This window comes from Salmo salar, chromosome 16, assembly GCF_965601325.2.
Source record: "Salmo salar chromosome 16, fSalSal1, whole genome shotgun sequence".
NCBI classification, from domain to species: Eukaryota; Metazoa; Chordata; class Actinopteri; order Salmoniformes; family Salmonidae; genus Salmo; species Salmo salar.
This window is the reverse complement of record NC_138306.1, coordinates 5,522,811-5,529,492: the sequence shown is the minus strand read 5'-3', so window position 1 is coordinate 5,529,492 and position 6,682 is coordinate 5,522,811. Positions and strand designations below refer to the sequence as shown.

Here is a 6,682-nt window from a genome sequence, read left to right as displayed (position 1 = left end):
TGTTTTTGTTAGAAATATAGCTAAGCTTATTTTATTTCATAAGTAGCTACATGAAACCACCATTCATGAGTGAGAATGTCACAGGAAAACGATTGTCAGTTTAGCCTCTGTGGCTGGTCTTTTTGAATGTCAATGCTGATAAGTGAGATCAGGCCAGCAAGTTTTAACTGACGGGGGGCATTTCTGTGTAGTCAGGTGGAATTACAGTCAGGCTGGCAGCAGCATACTGAGTCCCAGTTAGCAATGAGCAATCGGGAGGCCGGCGTCCCTCCAGAGTGGTCGTGCACCTTGCAATTTTTTACAATTATTTATCATACATTGTCATACATGTCCATTTGAAAAACGGTTTGTGATTTCCTATAAGTATTTACAAGTACTATAAATTATTGGGTGTACAAAATATATCAGATAACGAGGGCCAGTCCTGGTTCCCCAGATCAACAGGTGACCAGACATAAATTCAGTCATATCAAATTTAATCAAAGTGACATTGTAAAGGAATCAAATAAGTGACATTGAAAATATACTAAAAATAACACTAAACTAAATCAAGTACAAAAGAAACATGCAGATCAAAGAAATAAGATAAAACAAAAATAGCCTAAAGGCATATAGTATGGAAATAGTTTACCAATGTGCAAAATAACTTAAGTGCATTAGCAGGATAGAAATATAATTAAAGTATATCTACATAGTGCTGTCAGGTGACATAACTATTGCACTAAAGTGATTTAAGTGTGTCTATTTATAAATGGTAAGTGTGCAGTAGGGTGCAATAGTCAGCCCAGGGTTGAGCTGTTGGATCAGTCTTGTGGCTTGGGGGTAGAGGCTGGTTTAGAGATAGGTGATCCAAGACTTGATGTTGACCCTCACTGTACATAGAGGTGTTTTGCAAATGTTGAATGGGTTGTGAGTGTGAGGATCTCGTTGTCTACGATACACAGAGAGGGAATAGAAAGTGTCAATCATTGAGCTGCTCTCGCCTGGCACAGATATAGCACACAGTATGTTTTAACATGAAGGACTGCTTTCACGAACCCAGATTAAATCTAGTCCTGGACTAAGATGCACTTTCAATTGAGATTCTCCAGCGAGCCGGATTTAAGTCCAGGACGAGGTTTACTCTGTTTCTACTATGGCAGAGGTTCTCAAAGTGGGGTCCGTGGACCTCTGGGGCCAGATGTCAAAATACATTATTATTTGTAAAAAAAAAATACATCAGATTTTTTAAATTAATTTGACTAATAACAGATTAAACAAGTTTTGGCCAAGGGATACTTGAAATAAATTTAGAGGGTTTAATACAATACAATATAATATGATTAATCTCCAATTTAGGTTCTTATCCCTGGGCAGGCTCACAGGGGTATTGGTATCCACAATACTCCACCAATTATACATTTCTTCCCTGACCCCTGCTGCAGTGTCTTTCTCTGGGGCTGATGACACCACTCTGCTGTTCGAGGGACGCTTCAAGTGTGGCAACTTGCTGAAAGCAACAAGAGTGTAAGTACATAACATCCATAAGTATTGTCTAACCTCTCACGCTGTCATTCAAAGTTCTGAGTGATTTACAATTTCTATTCTGTGTTGTGTGATTTCATTTCAATCCTCTAATATTGTCACTCATCCTAGTCATGAGTGAATGAATGCCCACAGCCATTTACGTTCTGTCTAATTGAATTTCAGTGGTGAATTTGATTACGAGCTCTCTCTGCGCACCAACTTGTACACCCGGTGGTTCTACTTCCAGGTGAGGAACACCAGCGTGTAGGTGCGTTACCGCTTCAACATCACCAAACTGCTGAAGGTAGGTTGTTATTGCCATTTTACTGTGACTCTTTTCCCTCTCCCCTTTTGATTTTTTTGTTGTTGTGTTTTACCAGATTTTCATGTGATATAGCTAAGACTTTAAATACATTTTGATTTGAAGGTGACCAGCCTGTATGAGGAGGGGAAGCTGCCCCTGCTCTACTCTGAGGAGAAGGCCCATGTCCAGCGGGTGGGCTGGCATCTTGTGGGTCAACAGGCCTCCTACCAATGTAACGGGCGCAAGCACACCAACCTGCCCTGCTACACCCTCTTCTGGATCTTCTGCTTCTCCTACTACCAAGTAAAGAACATGAGAGAATGTGCTCCAGCGCGGCTTCCGGGTTGGATGTGAAATGTGTGAAAAGAAGCAGTGAGGCTTGGTTGGGTTGTGTTCCGGAGGACGCATGGCTCTCCACCTTCGCCTCTCCCGTCTTGTTGCAGCGATGAGACAGGACTGTAACTACTACCAATTTGATACCACAACATTGGGGAGGAATAAAAAGACTGCATGTTATTTCAGCCTGTTTTGGTGGGATGGAGTTTTAGCCTGCCTGGTGACATCACCAGGAGGTACAGTATATTAGTTAATAGACCCTAAACACGGTAAGGTACTTAATTGTTAGCCAGAAATTATATGATATTGAGATAAAACAGCTGCATTGGACCTTTAAATTAATTGTCTTTATCTTATTCAAGCAACATGTCTTAGAAGACATGTCTTTAATACCCAAAAATGTGTATACATTTTCCCCTTACAACCAGGATACCTGCTACCTTTCCCACTGCTACCCCTACACCAACCTGTGGGCTGGCATCTTGTGGGTCAACACACCCTAGGTTGTGTGAGGAGCGTAAGTTGCTGCTGTACTTTGATCTCCATGGACACATCCGTAAACACAATGTCTTCACCTACGGCTGCGAGAACCCCCGGCCCGCTGACAGACACCCTGAGATAGTACAGCACTCCTCCTCATTGTCTCTGTGTTTTATCCCCCTCAGTCAAGGCCAGGGCGCATATCCACAAAGCATCTCAGAGTAGGCGTGCTGATCTAGGATAAGATCGTCCCTGTCCATATAATCGTATACATTATGATCTAAAAGGCAAAACTGATCCTAGATCAGCACTTCTACTCTGAGATGCTTTGTAAATACCAACCCAGTTGAGATGAAACAGCCAACAGAAGATCAGACAGTTAAGCAGTTTGAGAATTAATTTTCCTTGATTTGAACTGCCTAGCTTCTTCTCATGTTGGCTGCTGGGGTTTCCAAGATTCAACTAATCTTAGCAAAAGACTGGTCTCTCAAACATCTGATCTTTGTATGTCCTCCCCACATGAAAAAATATTATAGCATACTATGGTATAAATACTATAGTACTAACTGTAGTGTTTATGCAGACTTTACTGTAGTATCCACTGTATTATACTGTAGTATTTACAGTTAACTATAGTAAAAAAAAAAATGTAGTGTACAGTTGAAGTCGGACGTTTACATACACGTTAGCCAAATACATTTAAACTCAGTTTTTCACAATTCCTGACATTTAATCCTAGTAAAAATTCCCTGTCTTAGGTCAGTTAGGATCACCACTTTATTTTAAGAATGTGAAATGTCAGAATAATAGTAGCGAGAATGATATATTTCAGCTTTTATTTCTTTCATCACATTCCCAGTGGGTCAGAAGTTTACATACACTCAATTAGTACTTGGTAGCATTGCTTTTAAATTGTTTAACTTGGGTCAAACGCTTTCCACAAGCTTCCCACAATAAGTTGGGTGAATTTTGGCCCATTCCTCCTGACAGAGCTGGTGTAACTGAGTCAGGTTTGTAGGCCTCCTTGCTCGCACACGCTTTTCAGTTCTGCCCACAACATTTCTATAGGATTGAGGTCAGGGCTTTTTGATGGCCACTCCAATACCTTGACTTTGTTGTCCTTAAGCCATTTTGCCACAACTTTGGAAGTATGCTTGGGGTCATTGTCCATTTGGAAGACCCATTTGCGAACAAGCTTTAACTTCCTGACTGATGTCTTGAGATGTTGCTTCAATATATTCACATAATTTTCCTACCTCATGATGCCATCTATTTTGTGAAGTGCACCAGTCCCTCCTGCAGCAAAGCACCCCCACAACATGATGCTGCCACCCCCGTGCTTCACGGTAGGGATGGTGTTCTTCGACTTGCAAGCCTCCCCCTTTTTCTTCCAAGCATAACAATGGTCATTATGGCCAAACAATTCTATTTTTGTTTCATCAAACCAGGGGACATTTCTCCAAAAAGTACAATCTTTGTCCCCATGTGCAGCTGCAAACCTTAGTCTGTCTTTTTTATGGCGGTTTTGGAGCAGTGGCTTCTTCTTTCCTGGGCAGCCTTTCAGGTTATGTCAATATAGGACTCGTTTTACTGTGGATATAGATACTTTTGTACCTGTTTCCTCCAGCTTCCTCACAAGGTCCTTTGCTGTTGTTCTGGGATTGATTTGCACTTTTCGCACCAAAGTACGTTCATCTCTAAGAGACAGAACGCGTCTCCTTCCTGAGCAGTATGACGGCTGCATGATCCCATGGTGTTTATACTTGCGTACTATTGTTTGTACAGATGAACGTGGTACCATCAGGCATTTGGAAATTGCTCCCAAGGATGAATCAGACTTGTTGAGGTCTACAATTTTTTTTTGGTCTTGGCTGATTTCTTTTGATTTTCCCATGATGTCAAGCAAAGAGGCACTGAGTTTGAAGGTCGGCCTTGAAATACATCCACTCAAATGATGTCAATTAGCCTATCAGAAGCTTCTAAAGCCATAACATAATTTTCTGGAATTTTCCAAGCTGTTTAAAGGCACAGTCAACTTAGTGTATGTAAACTTCTGACCCACTGGAATTGTGATACGGTGAATTATAAGTGAAATAATCTGTAAACAATTGTTGGAAAAATTACTTGTGTCATGCACAAAGTAGATGTTCTAACCGACTTGCCAAAACTATACTTTGTTAAACAAGAAATTTGTGGAGTGGTTGAAAAACTAGTTTTAATGACTCCAACCTAGGTGTATGTAAACTTCCAACTTCAACTGTATATGTTGTGTTTTGCAGATTGTAGTATACTATAGTATTTACTGTAGGTTTGATGCAGACTGTACTATACTGTAAAAACAGACAGAGGCACCAGTCTCACCCGTCTGTAATGTTTTTCCTGTACATGTGTGAGAGAGTTGCAGGAGATTATGAGTTCGGAGGCAGGTCTGCCCATAGACAGAGAACCAACTGATTGACCATGAGGCTAGCCACAGGCTACCCCATTCACCACAGAACTTCCTTTAGGGCACGATTCAGAGCTGAGTTAATCCCGCACAATTTGGATTTTGGCATAAATCATTAATTGATGTGTATAGTTGTGTTTCAGCACCAAGTGGATCCAACAGCTTAGAGTCAGATGGACCTCCTCTTCACCTCCAGGCCTTCAACAAGGTAGTAACAGTGGTAGTAAGAACTAACAGTAGTGTTATTGTATCATCAACAAAAAGTCTAGTACTGTATCTAGTCTGATAAAAAGGAAAGCATGGCAGTTGAATCAGGAGCTAGCGGACAAACATGCTTGCACTGCTCTCCGACCAGGGAGAGATAGAAACGAGTGGTGTCACCTTCACTCCCTCTCTCTCTCTCTAGCCCCATACACACTTTGCAGACGTTGTTTTACACAAACATTGTGTTGTCCCCACTACAGTTCTGTTAACATTTTTGTGCAAACTCAGCAAATAATATATGTTACCAACCATTGTGTCAAATGCATTGTACAGTTGTAGAACCTGAGAACCTGTTTGTGTTCCAGCTGATGGCTCCTCCAGCAGCACCCAGGAGGGAGCCTCCCAAATGGAGGGAGAGACTACTAGTCCCCCCAGAGCCCAGCCTTCCAAATAAGAAGGTAGTCTGTTGTGGTAGTCTAAAGAGGGAGAGGCTTAGCAAGGCTACATTTCATAATTCTCTTACCTCCCTCAAGTGGTGTAGGAGAATACTGCATCTTCACATGCCCACAATATGATACCATGTTCATTTAAATCCCTGAATGAATTAAATCCCTGCATGAATCTCTGAACATTCCTTGAAGCATTCAGCATGTATCGCTGTTTTCTCCAGGTGTCTGTCCTATACCTGTTCTTCGATACAGAGGGGGGCCACGATATCGAAGGTATATCCTTCATCTAATTACCTCCTCCATGTAGTTATTACTACACAATTCCCTCTATCTCATACTCTTATTCACAGCCAAAGCCAAAAACAAGTATGTTTTACAGTATATATATATATATATACTGTAAAACATAGGGACATCTCTGTTTTTGCTGAGTTTAGAATATTTTATGTATTGAAGTGAAGAAAGGAGAGAAAAGAGGACAAGCAGACCTACAGAAATGATGTCAACTAAAGGTAATTACTTTACCGTTGAGGGTCGGGCCGAGGGTCAACTGCATCCTGCTGCTCACGTACTCTGCCATCAGATGCTGCTGGTGTTAGCATCGCTACTAAATAAATGTTGTTATTGTGAAAAGGGTTCTTAATTTCAAACCCAGGTTGGGAAATCTGATTATTTGTTTGTCTTGTTTGCAGTCAGAATACCAGCAGCATCTGATGGCAGAGTACGTGAGCAGCATGATGCAGTTCACCCTTGGCCCGAACCTCAATGGTAGAGTAATTACCTTTAGTAGACATTTCTGTAGCTTATAGCCCTCAAGGTCTGCTTGTCCTCTTTTCTCTCCTTTCTTCGCTTCAAAACATAAAATATTCTAAACTCAGCAAAAACAGAAATGTCCCTTTTTCAGGGCCCTGTCTTTCAAAGATAATTCGTAAAAATCAAAATAACTTCACAGATCTT

At 41.2% G+C, this 6,682-nt stretch overlaps 1 long non-coding RNA gene across 1 annotated transcript; it reads left to right on the top strand.

Annotated features, from left to right (window-relative positions):
- The first annotated feature begins 1,689 nt into the window (after positions 1-1,689).
- On the top strand, positions 1,690-6,068 carry LOC145861073 (uncharacterized). Its single transcript, XR_014380836.1, has 3 exons — positions 1,690-1,810; positions 1,934-5,280; positions 5,642-6,068. It is a non-coding gene; the product is annotated as an uncharacterized LOC145861073 (long non-coding RNA).
- The last annotated feature ends 614 nt before the right edge of the window (positions 6,069-6,682 follow it).